The following is a 21,129-nucleotide window of genomic DNA, read 5'->3' on the forward strand; positions in this document are numbered from 1 at the left end:
GTCATCACGACTTAAGAGTTCAAAAAGTCAGTCAGCAAGTAGCAAAAAAAAGGGAAAAAAAAAGCAGTGTGTGGGCAGTGGTGGTCCTAGCTTGAAAGGCACGGTGTGCGAGACTACCCATGGCTCTTTAAATATTGTTTGTGCAGAGTTTGAGAAGAGAAAATCTTTAAAATTACTTGCTCTTATTTTGAAATTTACAGCCCTACCTTTAGTTAGTAAATGAGAAATACACACAGTTGTTCTCATATGTTTGATTACCGAGGCAGAATTTGTAAGATGGGTACAATTCTTTAAAGAAAACATGAAGGGTCAGGCGAAACATATTAAATTTTATTTTAATTGGGATTCAACTTAAACTGTCAAGCATTTCAGAAAAGCATTATCATTAAACAAAACATAACCACAATGAAATTAATGATGGTTGTTGTTCAGTCATCAGTCATATTTAAAAAACAACAACAATATTTCACAAATTCTGCCTGGGTATGTAAACTTACGAGCACAATTGTACATATATGCAGTCATATGTACCCTTGTCATATTGGAATGAAAGTGTAGGCTAAACCGTTTTATAACCGCTCGCTAGCATACTAGAATGAAAGTGTACATCTTTTTCATAACCTCTAGATGGCGGCATACATTTATAAAATGTGAAAGTATTTCATTTTCTCCTATACCTATGTATAATGTGACTGACAATTTTTTGGGGGGAAAAAATGCGCATTATACCTGAGAAATTACGATAAATAATTAATTTGATATTTAAAAAAAATAATTAATATATATAATTGTTTTAACAGTGGCATAAAGCAACAATGCTCTTTTACATGTTTGAAAACAGGGTTAGACAAATGTCATTTTATAGAATTGGATTAAGTCAAGTCAAGGTTCTTTATAATTAGCACATGTGCAAATGTTAACTATTATATTTTTCCTGCACCAAACCGAATCGAGAATCGTATCACTCCCATACTGTACCGAATCGTATCGGAGCGTTCCGCCCATAAAGATATCGTTTTTGAATCAAATCGCTACCTGTGTATCTGGATATCTATTGAATCAGCCTTATGCCAGAGATTCCCAGCCCTACTGACGATGAGGTAAAAACAAAATACTGTACTATAATATAATTCTGACACATGATGAAGATTCATTTGATATCTACAGTCACATATTATGCCAATATGTAAAGCCTCACAAATGGGGAACCCCAAAAACAAATAAGAAGCTAGAGTTTGCAATGTGTCAGCGGTCTTCTTCAATGCAGGAAATTGGATGTCATTTAAAACACATCCACTCATAACAGACTACAGCAAGAACTGGCAGAAAATGTGTTATTGTCTGGCATACAGTTCAATTCATCGCAATACGATTTAACAACACTGCGTTGAGCTGGTGATGTCTACACCCTCAGCAGGTGTGCAATGTTAAACTGACAGGAGTTCAACCTCTTCCTCAGGAAAGTCAAGACAAAGTTTGTCTTTGTCATTGTGCTGTGCATGTTCAAAGGAAACTATCATCATATAGTTATACTCACAATTTTGTTATTCTCTTTCAGAACAATTTTTTTCCCAAAGGGAATCTGACTCTTAAATGAAAATTTGATCTATTGGACCATCAGACTAATCTCTTTCTTAAAAATGTCAAAAAAGAAAACTCTATTAAAAATGTAGCTGCATGTAAAATTGATGTACAAGGCCATCAGAATAATCCTCTTTCAAAAATGACAAAAAGCATATAAAATATTCATCAATGCAGCTGCAGTCTCAGCAGAAAGAGAATAAATGTGGCCAGATTACACCTGATCCAGACTCCTGCAACATCTCTCACATTCCAATCGGATAAACTTGTCAAAAATGAGTCAGCAAGACCTCTGAGATCATTCTACAAAAACACAGTCAAATGCAATTCAAGCCGTGTATTTGTCTGTCACGACAAACCATTTAAGTGACATTACATGGACATAAGAAGACTTTGAAAAACAAATACAATGTACACTGTATCTATGTGTAGTTATGGTAATTGTCTAAACCTACCTGGCCATAACGTGAAATACATTTACTCTGATCTAATGTGATTCAGAACCAAAAAAGCTGACTGATATTAATGCTTGGTTGTGACTTCCTGCATCCTGAAAGTGGAATTAATCTAAAAATCAGCATTATTATCTTTTTAAAGCCAGTCACTGATGGACGTTCGTTCCCCTGAATAAGTGTGAATGAGAGTGTGAATGGTTGAATGGCATGAATTATCTGTCTCTCGATGTGCCCTGGGATTGGTTGGTGACCTGTCCATTGTGTAGTCTGCGTCCGGCCGGAAGTCAGCTGGAATGGGCTCCAGCTCCTAGCAACCCTGAACAGGATAAACTGAATAGAAGATTAGTGAGTCAGTGGATCTTCGTAAAAACTTAACTTTTTGTATTGTATCTCATTCAATTGTGCAGCTTTTAAATGTATAAAACTCCAGCCTACTTAATTATCTTGGACAAAAATGTTTCAAACGCTTTACATACTTCTATCCATGGGTGCTGTGTTTACTGGCATTGAAGATTGTTGATATTTTTTGTCATATTTGCTGAGGTCCATCTGCTCACAAGATGGTAAATGGGCTTTCACTTGCATAGCGCTTTTCTATCTCAATGCTCTTGATACAGTCTCCCCATCCAGTTGGCCGGGCCTGCACCCATGGGGCCCGGCTGGGCACAGCTCGAAACGGTAACGTGGGTCCCCCTTCCCTTGGGCTCAACACCTGTGGGAGGGGCCATAGGGGTCAGGTGCAGTGTGAGCTGGGTGGTGGTCAAAGGCAGGGACCTTGGTAAGCCGATCCCCGGCTACAGAAACTGGCTCTAGGGACATGGAATGTCACCTCTCTGGCAGGGAAGGAGCTTGAGCTCGTGTGTGAGGTTGAGAAGTTCCAACTAGATATAGTTGGGCTCGCCTCCACACTTAGCTTGGGCTCTGGTACCAGTCCTCTTGAGAGGGGTTGGAGTGTCTTCCCCTCTGGAGTTGCCCTTGTCTTGGACACTTGGGTGAAGAGAGGGGTGGAGCTGTCAACTGATCACCAACTGATCCGGTTTGGTGGCCTCAGTATTGCATGTCTGTTTTTTGCAGATGATGTGGTTCTGTTGGTTTCATCAAGCCGTGATCTCCAACTCTCACTGGAGCGGTTCGCAGCCGAGTGTGAAGCGGCTGGGATGAGAATCAGCACCTCCAAATCTGAGACCATGGTCCTCAGTCGGAAAAGAGTGTAGTGCCCTCTCCGGGTCGGGGATGAGATCCTGCCCCAAGTGGAGGAGTTCAAGTATCTAGGGGTCTTGTTGACGAGTGAGGGAAGAATGGAACGGGAGATCGACAGGCAGATTGGTGCAGCGTCTGCAGTGATGCGGACTTTGTATCGGTCCGTTGTGGTAAAGAAGGAGCTAAGCCGAAAGGCGAAGCTCTTAATTTACCGGTCGATCTATGTTCCTACACTCACCTATGGTCACGAGCTGAGGGTCGTGACCGAAAAACAAGATCCCGGATACAAGCGGCCGAAATGAGTTTCCTCCGCAGGTTGTCCGGGCTCTCTCTTAGAGATAGGGTGAGAAACTTGGTCATCCGGGAGGGGCTCAGAGTAGAGCCGCTGCTCCGCGGCCAGATGAGGTGGCTTTGGCATCTGTTTAGGATGCCTCCTGGATGCCTCCCTGCTGAGGTGTTCTGGGCACGTCCAACTGGGAGGAGACCCTGGGAATAACCAAGGACATGCTGGAGAGACTACGAGATCCCCTCGGAAGACCTGGAGGAAGTGGCTGGGGAGAGGGAAGTCTGGACTTCCCTGGTAAAGGTTCTGCCGCCGCCACCCGACCTCGTATAAGTGGAAGAAAATGGATGGATGGATCTTTTTCAGTGTTGGAATTGGACAATATCCATTCATTCGTTTATCCATATCGTCATCATTTTCTATAGTGCTTGTCCGGATGAGTTCGAACCTATCCTAACTGACTTTGGGCTTCATTCACACTCAGTTTTCAATTAACCTTACATGCATGTTTTTGTAATGTTGGAGGAAGTACGAGTACATGTAGAAAAAACATGCCAGCAACATGCAAACTCCACTTATGAGGGCCTGAACCGAGATTCGAATTTGGGCCCTCTCAACTGTGAAGCAGATGTGTAGCCACTCCCCACTGGACAATATTTCTTCATTAAAAGAGCAAAGAAGGCTTTTCACAATGCAAAGACCACTTTCTTGCTTCTCCCCTGTGTCCTCATCAAGAGACACTGTGCTTAATCTGATTGGCTTGTAATCACTGTGGCACAACGTCAGTTGAATCACCTTCCAAGTTTTTCTATAAGGAACTGTCATTATTAAAACAGTTTCTATTGACTCGATCCTAGATAGATTTGTGAAACTAATCCTCTGGCAGGTCAGGTTATCGCAGTCTGTCTTCTTTTGCTCTTCATGTGGAATGTATAGAACAAGTCGAAACCCAAGAGATTCTGCAGTTCTGTAGAGATGAAATGTGTGTTTTTGCACCTCTTTGAATTTCCTTATATAAATGTCAGCAAACCAATATGTCTTAATATTAAGGTTGCATTATGACAGTCCTGGTCAAAGTTGATTTGATCTGGGACCTTGACTTATGCAGCTAAACCAGTTGAAGCCACCTCTGTTTGTTAAGGATGAACTCACGTCAGTGCAAATGCGACTAAGTGAGGAGCCGAAGGCATAGCATTTATTGAGAGGACTACTCGGTAAATTATTAAATAAGGCACTGCTGCCTTAACTTTTCATGACTAATCTCAATGGGCATGTGCCTGTGGGTGGTCAAAAGGGGGAGCGCGGTGTGTGCCAGTGCATGCGTGATATCCAGCAGATGCTTCAGTAATGACAGTTGGCGAGGCAAATGGTCCAGAATCAAGGAAATTACAGTGATTCATGACTACAATGCTGCCATATGGAAACTAATTGAGTGCCATACAGAGATCATTCTGTTATTCATCGAGCAGGATCTGGAATCCTGTCAAACATTGTGATTTTCTTGAGAAGTTGATAAATCAAAACTTCTCTCTAGATCAATGTCATGTAAAACTGAGATGTTGGTTAGTGTCTTTACCCTGACTGCTGCCATATGCCAACATACTATCTGAGGCATTATGCAAAAAAAAAAAAGCAGTTTCCAGACGGCCTAGTTATGCATGCGAGCCCCAAGTTTTGTTAATCAGACAAAGTAGGGCGAATAATACTCATACTCATACTTCTGATTATATTGGCCATTTCCATGCTTTAATAATATTATGCAAAAGATCGATCGTATAATATGCTGTTAACCTTATCTTGTATACTTTCTCATAACCTTATGTCTAATAATAATAATAATAATAATAATAATACAATGAAAATGAAAGCTACTTGCAGTGATAAACACGCCCTCACACCCACTTTCTCATGGCGATGTCAAGCAGGTTCCAATTGGGGTTTATTCGTGGGAATTCCCTATAAGGAGAACGAGACCTGGAATTCTTCTAAAATGGTTGCCTCAAACAAAAATGGCCAACTTACTGTTCAATTTCAAATGTTTACACTTTTTCTTGCGCACTTGTTATGATTGACAAGTCCACTCAATATTAGTGTTGAGTGTTTTTTTTTTTTTTTTTTTTTTAACTCTCCTTGAATATATTTTGGAGGGTCATGGTCAGGAAACCCCACAAACTACATACATCATGAGGATGCATGCACCTGCCAAAATTGGTGAGTTTTCGGGCATGTTCATAATAATAATAAAAACGTCTAGCAAAAACTTCCTCTTAAACAACTGCAGATGAATATCATTGATCTTGCTATCTTTTTCATGTCCTTTCACGCTCTCTTGAAAGAGAACCTGCTCCGTGAAAGCGAGACCTAATCGCTTATCTACTTTCATCAATAGGCTCTTTACCTTCCCAAATCTTGGTCTTTTAGTTTTTAACACGGTTTTTCATGCTTGCATTATATTGAATTGCATATCGAAGAATTTTGTGTACACACAACCAAATGCCAAACTCCTTAGGTTTGTGTATAAAGATGTATATCGCAAATGAGATGTACAAAGGGAACAACAAAGGTGTTATGTATTATCAGGAAAGCAATCATATAGTACATGTTTTTTAAATTTATTTTTAGGTAACAACCTTTTTACAGAACCTCAGGCTAGTTACAAGCAATTACAAGCTTTTTAAAACAAAACAAAATAATGCCACCACTGCTTGTCCTTAATTGCCAGTTTCCTCACCTCATAACAGCAGGTGTTTATCGCCCGATTGGAAGGAAAGATGCTACTCTAATCAAACAGGAATAGATCACCATTCATTATTCAAGAATGGGTCAGTGCTGAGATCATTAAAAGAACAAAAAAAAAATGTATCAAACAAACAAGCTTATGATTTAAGTTCCACTGACAAGCATAACACGGCTGTTCTCCATCTATTATTTACACATTTATAAAACTGCACACTTCGGCAGAGGTACAGAATGCCACGTTTAGACAAAATACCTCAGCTAAGGAGGTTAAGCTGACACCAGCCTCTCTCACTGACAGTGCAATCAGTGAGAAGCCATAAATTCGAAAATGAGTTGTGTGTATGTATATATCCATCCATCGATCCTTTTGTTGTACCGCTTATCCTCACTGGAGCCTATCCCAGCTATATTTGGGCGAGAGGCGGGGTACACCCTGAACTGGTCACCAGCCAATCGCAGGGCACATATAAACAAATAATCATTCCCACTCACATTCACACCTATGGGCAATTTAAAGTCTTCAATTAACCTACCATGCATATTTCTGGGGTGTGGGAGAAAACCCACGCAGGCACAGGGGAGGCCGGATTTGAACCCGGTTCTTCAGAACTGTGAGGCCGATGTGCTAACCAGTCGTTCACTGTGCCTTTTATATAGATAGATAGATAGATAGTACTTGAGAGGTTTCTTCACTGAATACTTAATTACGCTTACTCAAGTAATTATTTGGAAGACCACCTACTTTACTTGAGGCATATTATTCTAAAGGAACTGTACTCTTACTTGAGTACAGTTTGTGGCTACTCTACCCATTTGTGGTTGACGTTATCAATCATTTATACTACAATGTAGTCTTGCATGTGAAATCACCACTTTAGCAGGATGTTATTATTGTTGACAGTTGGTTAGTCATATTTATTTCCATTTTTCAACACCTGTACTGGCCTTCAGACTGAAAGACATTGCCTGTAAATTCAAGAAGCTTCTTAATCCCTCTTTGGGTCAGCACATTCACAAGGAGAGTGAAAAGTTCATAACAATAAATAGTTGGCAACGGACTGTTGTGGAAAAAGTGCTAGCATATTTTAAAACGAGAGTCCTAGGCCTTGTCTATGGCAATGAAATGCTTCGCAGCCAGCCAACACACATTGATCTTTGGAGGCATCAACATGATACTACACAATTTGTGATCTTGAAGGATGACGTGCACATCAGCAGCTTCACATCTAATATCGGCTCATTTAAATCTTTGCCGTCAAAAAGTTGCAATCCTTGAGGCTCTCAACATTATTATGTGATAGTCTTGTCTTCTCTGTAAAATATAGATCTGCATCTCCAAATGAGAGCTCGAGTGATCATCCAACCCTTGTTTTCTTTCTTAAGACATTCTTAATAAAAGCTCTCTTTTTACTTAATGCTTCCACACAGCCTGATTAGATTCTTAAATGGAGCATAACATTCGGAAAGTGAGAAATCTCTCCCCCCTTTCGATGGATGGCAGTCATTTAGACGTGTGGGGGCCATTGAAAATCTTTTTCATTGCTCTTTAAAAAAGGCCTGTCTCTTGTGTTCAGGAGAGATGTGATGAAGAAAGATTTTTGCAGAGAATCAATGGAGATCTGGAGGTGTCGGACACTGCTGAGATGCCAATAACTTATGAGAACAAACGTTGGTTCCTCTACCACTCCATGATGAACTGTGACCCAGCATGTCAGGAGGCTGACAGGAACTGAGTAATTACTTTTACTCTTTTTCCTTTTTTACTCTGCCCTTGTTAAAGCTCTAGATTAGATTTTCATGTTTTAAAACATTTGTGCTTGACATTAAAAGACAACTATAAAACAAATCAACATTTCAGCTTTGATTCCCATGTATTTACATAACTCGCAACAGCACCCTTATAAAATACACCCATTTTTCATCTAAGCAAAGATGGTGAACCATGTGACTGATGGGTGTGTTTTGTTGCCCATGTGTGTCCAATCCTATAACATGTCTATGCTCAGTTTCAGATTTGAGTTTTGCCTGTGACTATATATAAACTCATCAAAGGTGTAAACCATATGAAAATCAGAGAACTTTCAATGGGTGAAAAATAAGCAATTGTGAAGTTGAGAGAAGATGGAAGATTAATAAGAGTCATTGCACAAATATTGCCCAAAGCCAGTACCACCATTTGAAATGTCCTATAGAAGAAATAAACAGCAGGTGTATACATTAACATACATTGAAACAGGTAGGCCTATATACTGTATACAAAATTACAAAGGCTACACCAGAAGATGCAAACAACTCTTTGGCAAGAAAAATAGAAAGGCCAGGCTGGAATTTCCAAAAAGTACAAAGATGAGCTGAAAGCAATCTGGGACAAAGTTTTTTGGACTGATGAGACAAAAGACTAAGCTTTACCAAAGTGATGGAAAGGCTGTTGAGAAAGAAAGGATCTGCTTATGAGCTTACTGATCTTCAGTATGACAGCAGCAAAATGAACTCAGAAGTCTACAGGAGCGTTTTGTCTGCCAATTTAGAGAAAGATGCAACCAAACTGATAAGGAAGACTTAACTTGATGCAAGATATTAAAGGGGCATGAAAGCTGAAGGCTTTAGACTGACCATTTCTTCAGACTTTACCATTATAGAACATGCATTTTACCTGCTAAGGAGGAGACTAAGAGAAGTAACTCCCAAAACAAACGACTGGAAAAGGTAAAGGTAAAAACCTGGAAAAACATCACAAAAGAAGAATGCAAAAGTATGGTGGTGTGAATCTATGGAGTTTACCATTGTGTGTTAGCATCCAGGTAGCGGAGGCTATGAGGTTACTTTAAATACACAATGTGCAATTCTCTTTCATTGTGTCCGAAATCAGGTCACCGATGGTGTAGCGGTAGACATGCCTGACTTTGGTGCAGGCAGCGTGGATTCAGTTCCCACTCAGTGACGGTGTGAATGTGAGGGCGAATGGTTGTCCATGTCTTTTGTGCCCTGCGACTGACTGCCGACCAGTTCAGGGTGTAGTCCGCCATTTGCCCGAAGTCAGCTGGGATAGGTTCCAGCACCCCGCGACCCTAGCCAGGATAAATGGTGTTGAGAACGGCTGGATGGATGTGTCCGAAATCATTCACTCACTCTCTACTCTCTACTCCCCATGCACTCCCTATAGAGTGGACTATATAGTGAGGTCATTCATAACAGCTTTTGGACACTTCACGGCGCTCTGTTAATGACGTCACAGCTATTACACATTAACAACATTGGTTGTTGTGGTGACTAAAAAAAACAAAAAAAAACCCACGTTATTAAAATGGGATTTTACTGTACATTGCTACAGAAATGCCAGCAATGGACACAGACAGGGCCGGGGATTGAACCCCAGTCCTCAGAACTGTGAGGTAGACGCTCTAACCAGTCGGGCCACCGTGACTAATGTGTTTTATTTTTGTATTTATTTTTAATGTATTTATTTATTTTATATTGGTGCGCGCGAATGGTTGTTTGTTTATATGTGCCCTGCAATTGGCTGGTGACCAATTCAGGGTGTACCCCGCCTCTTGCCCGAAGATGGCTGGGATAGGCTCCAGCACGCCCGCAACCCTTGTTGCAATCCTGTCCTGTCCTTCTCTGTCCTCTCTTATCTGGTTCTCTTGATTGGTTATTGCATGTCTTCACCGGGTGCCCCCCGCCCCAATCTACAAATAACTGTTGTAATGTTACTTATGTTCAAATATCAAGACTGTCTCACTATTGCTCTGCTGTGGTTTTCACCCCTAGTCCCCATGTCCACTCTGTCGCTCTGTCTATCCCCCCCAAAAACCTTTTCTGTCCGGCTGCATTTCCAATAAACATCAGAATAATTAAAAATTTAAAAATAAACAGAGGGAGTATTTCAAACTCCCCTGTTGCACAGCAAACGTTCCAGCACAAAGGCATACAGATCCACCATTCTGCAAGGCCATGCAGCTGAACAGGACAGGTTATGAAAAAAAAAAAAAAAGTCATGCGATTCTTTCTCTGAAGTTACAATGCATTATGGTATATCACGACTCAATGAGTGACCATCGATTGTTCGCTACTTTTTGCGATGCTTTCTGGGAAATTTTGAGAGCACTATATAGGGCACTGAAGTTCAACACCAAGCATTTGGATGCCACTACAAAATGGCGTAACCACTATATAGTGCACTTTATAGTGGTTAGGGAGTGATTTCGGACACAGCCTTTGTTTTACGAGTGCTTGAAGCCTCTATTTGAAGGACAGTTACCAAATATACCTGACAAACTGCTGCTTGTTGTGAAGTAAGTGGAGTAACCTGCCACCATACAGCACTTGTGTCTCAAGTGTGCGCTTGCAAGTCAAAGCAAAAAAAAAAAATTGTCCGATCGATGGGTAGTATTTCCAAAAACTTGTAAGTCAGATCACTCACCCCTGTACTTGGAAATAAAACCCAAGCTATCGCTCTTATCTTATCTCTTGACTCATATAATCTTGAAGTCAAACTCAACTGTTTTCAGTCTACAGAAAAAATAAAACAATTGGCCTAATTCCAATATTTTTGAACATGAGTCTAACTCTTGGTTTTAGTTTTGTTTCTTTTCTACAATGGTGTATGTGTGAGAGACAGTCAGACTTCGTTGTCACCACTGCAGGAACCATTGGACAAGGGCAGCAGCCTAATTTATTCGGATGGTTCTGCCCTCCCTCCTTTCTCTCTGCTCTGAAGGTCATCCTTCATACTGATAAGAAAGTTAAAAGAAAAGCTTTTTCACAAGCGATAATCAAAGGCTTATTCCTTCAGGAGCTGTGTGGCGATGCGGCTGTCACCATCCAGTTGTATTACACGCTGTCAGAAGATGCTGGTGTTTTGGCAAATCTTTTTCTGACAGAATAAGTGAGGAAGCAATCTTGTCTTTGTGGGTTTTTATTACAAAAAAGAAAAGTCTTTACAAAGAGAGGAAAAGGTACAAGTCTTACGAGTTGTCACCCTTTACTTAAGCCCAGACAAAAAAAAAAACTTTGTTATATCGAAGTGAGAGAGACAGAGAAAGAAAACAAAACAACTATCTTTGTCCAGCTGCACTCAACTTATCTTTACCGAATAGCAACTACTAGTCACAACATAACAGCATAACAATAAGGCATGTGAAGGTAGTCTAACATATCTAGGGACAAGTGTTACGCACACAGATGTGAAGGTTGTCTCAAATTAATAGAAGTAATATTTGATATATATATTAAACATACATTTCCCAACACACTGGGCTGTTGGAAGGGATTTGCTGCAGCAAGGTTTCATTCTCAGGCTGTCAGGCTGACAAAGATAATTGATTGAGGTTGTTTTGCAATATAGGAGGCCAGAGAACACTGAAATAAGGCATAAAACTTGATAAACAATAGCTTAGGAGCAGACAATTTCCCAGAAAACACATCACTGGAGATTTAAGCTGAAGTGTTTGTGTCCTGTGGTTAATTTATAGACAAAGACAGATTTATCCTCCTCTGCTTTTCTCACCAGCAAGTTGTGAGTCACTTTCTCCAGTTGAGAGCACAATGTGAAAAGAGTGATGTTCCTGAGTTCATTAAAACCGCAAATCATTAGAGGACCTTTTTCAAATTAAAAGGTATAAAAGCCACTGTATATTCAGACGAAAAGATATAGCGACAGCACATACTGAGGATTCCGATAACATAGAGGAGTTCCTCTTAAGAGTTTAGATCATAGGACTTCATAAGCTTTAAGGCATGTCAGGCTCAAGGTCCGAGAGAAAGATCCAGCCTGCTACATAATTTTTTGGAGGCTGGCTAAAGCAAATAAATTGTGTCTACTTCATGTTTCTTGATAAATGGATTTTCTATTTTAATTTTGGCTGAGAATCGGTACCAATATTGCAAATTTGATTTGCTTTCTACAGATATTCTTTTTCTCTTCTTCTTCATCTTCCTTATTTATTTGATCCATTATTCACACAAATTGAATAATAGTATTTATGTTTGGTTGGCTCTATTTTCCATTATTTAAAAAAAATATACAGGATAAAAAATAAATTAAATTCACAGGCAATGAATACGATGACTTTATCGACTGAAACAGCTAGTTTGAGGAAGCATACAAAGTCTCTCTAGCAGATAAATCAAGTTCTAAATGTAGGATACATAAAAAACAACTTGTGAACACTGCAGTTTCCAAGAAAATATATATTATTATTCACAACCTCTGGCTCAAAGAAATGTTTAAAATACAAGAAATGCAGCTGTTGCTATGGTGATATTGCAGCAGACGAGAAGGACAACTTTCGGCATTTCCGCAATTGCACATATGTATGAGACCACATATACAGTAAATGCTTTCACAGAGTGATTCCCAACCATGTTGCCCTAGGGTGCTCTGAGAAATCATTAGGGGTGTTGCTGGAAACTATTCAATTTGACTTAAGTGGTCATAAATTATTATTGATTGAAATAATCAAATATATCTATGTTCATCTATCTACTGTATACCAGTCACAGGTATGACAGTTTAGTGACAGGCAGAACAATTAAATGCTATTCCATTAGATGGCAGAAAGTACAATAAACGTGTTGTCATTCAATGTAACAGATGTCATGGCTTCCTGCGAGTATATCAGCTTTGTATTCAAGTAAACTGGCACAGATTTCACACGAAGTAAATTTGTAAGTCAATTAATACGATCATTATTGCAGCATTCATATTATTTATGATATATTTGTTTGGTGGGGTGCCATAAAACTTTTCTAATGTAAAATGGATGGCATACCTTGGCTCAATAACGGTAGAGGAACACTGCTTGAACGGATAACACACACAGGACTCATATCTCAAGTCAAAGCAAAAAGCCGTGTCTTGAAAGGCTTTTGTCACTTGTATCTCAAGGCACCACTGTATAGTTTATATTTCCGAGTATGTAACTATTCATATTAATAAACATTAATACAAATAAAGCGCACAATATTTACAGATACATGCATGCACACATTAAATTTGGGACACCTCTTATTCAATGAATAAATCAGGGGTGGGGTAGACTCATTCATTTTCATCCATCACTTACCCTTAATCGGAGTCGCAGGTGAACTGGAACCTATCCTAGCTGACTTTGGGCAAGAGCCAGGGGACTCTCTGGACTGTTTGCCAGCCAATCGCAGAGGACATGTAGACAAACAACCATTCACACTCACATTCACACCTATGGGCAATTTAGAGTCATCAATTAACCCAACATGCATGTTGATCCACAATGAATGGTGAAGCCAGAGTGCTCCTATTATTATGCCGAAGTGCATTTGAAAAGCAGCAAGAATACTCAGCAGCCTTGTATGTTGCAATAGCCATCCACTCAATCATCCATAAATTTTTGATACCGCTTATCCTCACTATGCCATCCATCCATCCATCCATCCATCGATCTATCCATCCATCTTCTTCCGCTTATCCAAGGTCGGGTCACGGGGGGGGCAGCAGCTAAAGCAGGGAAGCACAGACTTCCCTCTCCCCAGCCGCTTTGTCCAGCTCTTCCGGGGGCTTCCCGAGGTGTTCCCAGGCCAGCCGGGAGACATAGTCTCTCCAGCGTGTCCTGGGTCATCCACGGGGCCCCCTCCCTGTGGGACGCCTGGCTCCAGAGGGGTGCTCCCATGACCCGTGGTCAATAGTTTTTATTGTCATAGGGGGTCTTTGAGCCGTACTTTGTGTGGACCCTCACCTAGGACCTGTTTGCCATGGGTGACCCTGCCAGGGGCATAAAGTCCCAGGACAACTTAGTTCCGCGGATCATTGGGACACACAAACCACCACGATAAGGTGACGGCTCCAGGAGGGGCGCTTATCCTCACTATGGCTCAATAAATAATGTATATCGAATAAGCAGTTTAAACATTATTATATCAGCAGTGGAGTGACAACCATACATAAATAATAACATACAGTATAAACACAATTCTTTAAACTTACTATGCACAATGTATGAATGTGAACAGAACCAACAATTTGTATGTTAAATATTAAAATGACATCAGTAAGATCAATAAATCATATGAATTAGCTGAATATTATAAAGCTATTATAAAACATTGTTACATACAATTGAGTTTTCATCAAGAACAGACATGGGTGTAATGTATCAAATAAACAAGGACAATTGAACATTTATTAACTTGGAAGAGTCAAATAGGAAGTAAAATGCATACAAATATTCCTGCAATGCTCCACTATACTCTTTGCTTCAGGTAAAATAATTAAAAGTAATAGTCTAAACTGAAATTACACAGAGAGGTACTAATTACAGAAATTTACAATTGAAAATATGACAATAACAATCTGTGCTTTGTGCAGGACTTCATTGGAGACAACAAGAACATGATTCTCCTGGCAGCAACTAGTTCATTGTTAATCAGGAATGACTGATGTAGAAAGAGGCCAAGGATCGATAAACACACATAATGGGCTAATTATTACCTGATGATTATTTAATAACGTTTAATGGGCTGTTGAATGGTGACTCATATATAGTTCTTGTTTCAGATAATTAAAGGAATATAAAGTAAATGAGTCATCAACTTCAACAGTCAACAGCTTTTTTTTTGGTAGGCTTCCATAAATGTTTGTACCTTTGGGATTAGTTCCCACCATAATAAATCATTGGTTTAGTGTCTGCCTGGTACGCACATACCTCTAAAATAGTTAGGTGGGTATATCACATGAAAGAAAAAAAGCCAATGTGCCTCTTGAAACCTATTTCAGACCAATCCATCTAAGTCGATTGTGTGGAAATGGTCTATTTAAAGTTTTAGTAGAGTGACATTTATCACGGGGAGTGATGGAGACTTTGTTAAGTCTTTTAAGACTTATTTTCTCCAGATACATTTGACATAAAGGGCAAGGCAGGATTGTCTCTGTGAATTATAGTTAAAAGAGTTTTGGAGGAGACCGCCACCATGCACACACTAAATGAAATCAAGTGGATCAAAGTGAAGCCACTGGATTCTAGGCTGGTTTTAATTTTATGTAAGTCTCAGTGTGCCTGTCTTTTCCCCTTTTGACTGTCAGGCAGTTTAGTGGAAAAAGAACAGCATTTGTGCATGCAGAGAATCCAGATTAGTTATCTATAGTGAGCACCATCACGTCATGACCTTTTTTTTTTTTTAGCAGCCATGACATGCAGTATGTGGCTCAAAGCGTTTTAACTACTTAATCTTTATCACAAAAACTTTCTTATTCCTATGTATGCCTTCCACCAAACCGCACAAAAACAAATGTCTTCTTTAACATCTCATGAAAACTGTCAGAATTTATCGAAAAATATAAACCAAGATACAAGTGAATGCAGTGCTGTTTTAGGTCACTGCAAACTACAAACACAATAATAAACATAATGTTAATTTTCATTTTCAATAAAGCTTTTGTATTAGTTCTAATTGCAGGTGTACCAAATATTTTGGCCAGTTGCTTAAGGTATGAAATATTAGGAAGAGGAGAGAGAAAATACACATGTAAAAGATGTAACATAAAAAACATACATGAGTACATTCAACAATTCATCCATGCATCCATCCATTTTCTACCGCTTATCCGAGGTCGGGTCGCGGGGGCAGTAGCTTTAGCAGGGACGCCCAGACTTCTCTCTCCCCAGCCACTTCATCCAGCTCTTCCGGGGGGATCCCGAGGCGTTCCCAGGCCAGCCGAAGGATGTAGTCTCTCCAGCGTGTCATGGGTCGTCCCCGGGGTCTCCTCCCGGTGGGAGGTGCCCGGAACACCTCACTGAGGAGGCGTCCAGGAGGCATCTGAATCAGATGCCCCAGCCACCTCATCTGGCTCCTCTCGATGTGGAGGAGCAGTGGCTCTACTCTGAGATCCTCCCGGATGACCGAGCTTCTCACCCTATCTCTAAGGGAGAGCCCGGTCACCCTGCGGAGGTAACTCATTTCGGTCATGTTCTTTCGGTCACGACCCACAGCTCGTGACCATAGGTGAGGGTAGGAACGTAGATCGACCGGTAAATCGAGAGCTTCGCCTTTTGGCTTAGCTCCTTCTTTAGCACAACGGATCGATACAAAGTCCGCATCACTGCAGACGCTGAACCGATCCGCCTGTCATTCTTCCCTCACTCGTGAACAAGACACCAAGATACTTGAACTCCTCCTCTTGGGGCAGGATCTCATCCCCGACCTGGAGAGGGCACGCCACCCTTTTCCGACTGAGGACCATGGACCATTGGCATTCAACAATTCCTCCCCTTAAATTCTACTGCTGCCATTTTTGTTACAAAAGCAGCCGATCAGTCTGTTGAACCATCCCAATCAAACATTCTGAACATTGATAAAATAAATGGCAGAACATTGGATAAAACCACGTACAGACTTCACTCTGCAAGAAAAAAAGAATGAGGATAAAAGAGGATTAGCAAATGAGTTGTTATGTCAGAACACAGTCAATCAAAAATTTTAAAGGGATCGTCTTCAAAACAGGTCACTGCTTAAATCGTGACCTTGTGTTGTGTGGGATTTGCTTAGTACAAAAAAATTAAATTAAGTCAGTCAGGCATGTGCGCTTGTCATCCACACAGGAAACTGTATTGAGTGCAACAAAGCGTATTTAGGCTATGCTAAGAGCTGCCACATGACATGTTGAGAACTTTGTAAGTGAGAAGGGCTTTATAATAGTCTAGCAAAAGAAATTAGTAATTGCAATTCTTTGAATGTCGAAGAAAGAATTTCTTTTACCACTATATTGATGGTTAATGTCACGGCATATCATATCAAACCCTCCTTAACACACAAATATGGGCCCTAGGAATGAGATCCAAAAGATGTTTTAAACAGTCAACCATGCATTGATCATGCTTTCAACTTCAGGACAAATGCCTAGAAATGAACTGGGGCCTAATATGCTGGTTAATGTATCATCGCAGATTAGTAGTCAAACTGTTATCAGACCTCAGTTGAATGGGATCAAAGGATTAACTTGACATGTTGCCTTTTTCTTTGGCTTTTTGTGAGTTTTCACAAAATAAAAGAAAGAGCCTCAACAAAGGATGTTAAAATAAGAATGTGATAAAAGAAGAATACCCATCAGATGTTAGGTATGATATTGCAGAATGATGTTCAAAGAAGTATGGATTCTTGCTGCTTTGAATGCCATACCAGTTAACCATACGCACTTGTGATCAACGTCAAAACAGAGCTGCGTTGTTTTTATAACAGAATAAGAATCATCTGTATTAACCAAGTATGTTAAAACACACAAAGAATTTGTCACCGGCAGTTGGTGTCACTCTTATATTGTAGCAAAAAACACTATAACAAGATATACTGTACATTTAGGACATAGACACAAATGTACAACATATAGAGACTCATTGAGTAATCTATAGTGTGCAATAGTGTTGTAATACTGATCAACATGTGTGAAAGTAATGCAGAGTGACAGTGCTACAATGATTACTACGACAGAGATATGCAAATTACAAAGTGTTACTGAACTCATGAGTCAACTGTGTAAAAAGTGAATGTCAAGGGGAAATAAGTTGCCGTGTTTTGGTGGGGATTGTGAGATAGCTCCCAACAGAGTTAAGGAGTTGGAAATGCCGGTGTCTGTGGTGGATGAATCCAAGAGAATTTTGTCTTCCCTTTTCTTAGTTCTTGCAGCGTGCAAGTACTCAAGAGTGGGTTGGGGGTACTGCGGAGTCCTTATAGATGAATAGTTTGAAAAAGAAATACTGTAGTTTTACACTCTTTGACAGGTATGAATGTTTAAAAATAAAGTGATACTTTTACATTTTTTGTCATGAAAGCAAAGACGAGTGTTAACAGACTCTGCACTTGTATGACATGAACATGTTATATTGATAGTTAATACATTTGTTCTAGGGTCGACAGTTGTAAAGCTGTAAAAGTCAATTGTCAAAGGTTTAACTCTTACAAGGCGTCTTTCTTGAGGGTAACAAGCAGTGCAGACACCAGGGTAACCTAAACTTTTCTCAGGGCCACAGAGGAAACATGAAGAGACAAGATAATTGGCAACCATTCTTCCACAGAGATTCACAGTCGACCAGACTAACTGATTTGTAATAGTATTGTGACACACTGCTTTCTTTGTGTTTCTCTCAATTCTGACAAAACCAAAGCAAAATAGAACAATTATTTCTTTTTAGTTTCTATACTTTTTACAGCTAAGGTGAGAGTCAGGATACACTGTGGGCTGATGTCAATCATAGGACTGACACATGGAGGTAAAGACAACTAGTCACCATTCACATACATGTAATTGAAAGTCTGCAGTTAACCCAACATGCACTTTTTTGGACTGTGACTGGATGGGTCGATGAAATGATAGATAGATAGATAGATAGATAGATGATCAATCGATCTTTTAAAAATGTATCTAATTTCACGCTTTACATTAGCTGGCAAGTCAAACAATGTCAGATCAAATCGCTGTGGGAGCTATGGATCTTTACAGCGTATCAGATGAGAAAGCCGTCACCAAGCCAACAGTGCAGACGATGGATAAATGTTTGATTTAAAAAGCGAGGGGGAAAAAAAGTATGCTCCTCTGTAAAGGCTGAGAAGATATGGAAATGATGTAACATGAACCAAACAGAGACCGCAAATTTAACATGAATTTGGGTCTGATAGGAGCTTTTGAGAGGAAACTTCTTCAGAACTTGTCCATATTAGGGTCACAGGGGAGCTGGAGCCTATCCCAGCTGCCTTTGGGCAAAAGTTCGGGTGCCCCCTTGACTGGTCGCCAGCCAATTGCAGTCAGCCAAAATGGTTTACGTATTCTAAAACTAAAAAAAGAAATCACTTACGATGGAAAGTCAATGGTACTTCAAACTGGGTTTTGACTGACTTTCCACTGGGAGTTGGTCAACGGGCCCATATTTTTTTTGCGGGGGGTCGGTGGCAACCAAAATTGCCACCCCACGCACCCTCGCTACAGCCATGATGTAGCTAACGGTAGACTATACAGAGGACCATCGGAACTAAACATTTCCAGGAGGCTATTCAACTTTATGTTTGGATGAAGTTCAAATTAAACTTCTCCATGAAAAAAAAAGAGAATAGAATTTATTTATCCCAGAGGTCAAACCATTGATATTCTACTTTTAAAGGCACAGTAGTGTTTTAAATATTTTTTGAGAATCATGTAGATGCAAAATAAAATGGAAAATGTAACTGTTGTTAAAACAACAAAACGGAGTAAGCTTTACAGCTCTATGCGAAAACTGTTGTCATGGCCATTTTTCTCTTTAGTGTATCACAATTGATATATTTGTGAAAGGCTATATGTACAGAAAAAAGCCAAAGTAAATTATAAATATAATATACAGGCTAGAAGTTCGGATACTGATGTCCAGCTACTTCGTCTCATTCATTTATCATTTACATTTGGGATTCTTGTTCAAATTTTAGACCATATTTTCCTTGGTAAGCTTCCAAGTTGTTCCATTCTAAACAAGCTCCAAATAATGGTTCACTAACATCGCTTTACTGAGTGAGCCTCTGTAGTACATAAAAGGAAAGGCAGGTGGATGATCACAGGGACAGAGATTATCTGAAATGACTGTGCTGTGAGCAATCGGGGAAAGACAGCAACATAGCAAGCCATATAGAGGCAATGGCCTGTTTTCTATGGCGGCTGGTTATGGGAGAACATGAAAGAGGCTTAAATACATTGAAGCAGATGCTGAGGAAACAGCCTATTCTCGCTGGAGTGGGCTGGGTGTCATGAATGTACACTGAGTTTATTCAAGAAGACTCATGCTCAGGGATTATAGGCTCAACCAGCGAGTCATTCGCAAACGAAAACGGCTTCAAAATATGCTAATCTGTGTCCTGTGACAAACAGGGCCTGTGTGCTAAGTATGTGTATACTTTACTGCAAAAAGTTTAGGGTAATGTTGCATAATTTGTCCCAGGAACCCACTGTCTTTAATATTGCAATTTGTCGAGCATGTGTTGCTAGGGAAGCAAATACGTGGGATTTCAGTGCTGACAGTGGGGGTCACATGAGAAGTCTCCGTCCCGCTGCTTCAAGACATTACGGGGCATCATATCTGCTAACAATGGTTTGGCAGTCAGACATATTCTACTTGCTCCCCCCCCCCCCCCCCCCCCCACCCCCCAGAACAAATTATTATATTGGCTTGGAATATCCAACAATTTATATTGATGTTTAAAGGAGAGACCTTATCTGGCTAGCCTTTGTAATTATAAGCACAATAAATTAGGAAGTCAGATAACCTTTCTATAGTACAGTGGTGCCTTGAGACAGGGCTGACCTGAGTTTTTTTTAGATGCAAGCCGTTGATAGGCCGATTTTTTGCTTTGACTTGTGAGCGCAAACTTGAGACACGAGCACTGTATGGTGACAGCTGACTCAAGTTCACAACAAAAGCAGCAGTTTGGCAGATATACTATACTACACAAATATTCTTCAAAAAAGAGGCTTCAAGCTACTTATTGCCATTCTTGGCTGAAGGTTACTGTCAAACAAAACAAAACAAAGAGAATTACACATTGTATTTAAATTTGTATTTAAAACAACCACACAGTCTCCAATACCTTAAGGCTAATGTACAATGGAAACTTCATAGGCATACTGGCTAGCAATTAGCATCTACGTGGCGGTGCTGTTACCTTTAAGCAATGGATATATGAACACAAATTGTGGAGCAACAAACACAGACAGCGAATATAACAACACCCACAGGCATATATTCTTTGTCCTCTGTGAAGAACGACTAACATTACTGAGAAGCCAAGAAAGGAGCATCCAGTGCAGTATTTCCGTAGGTCCATATTATACTGCCCCTGGGTGGCCAAGGTGCGCACAGCAATGAGCAGCATGGTGTGCAA

Source organism: Phyllopteryx taeniolatus, chromosome 11 (genome assembly GCF_024500385.1).
Source record: "Phyllopteryx taeniolatus isolate TA_2022b chromosome 11, UOR_Ptae_1.2, whole genome shotgun sequence".
NCBI lineage: Eukaryota > Metazoa > Chordata > Actinopteri > Syngnathiformes > Syngnathidae > Phyllopteryx > Phyllopteryx taeniolatus.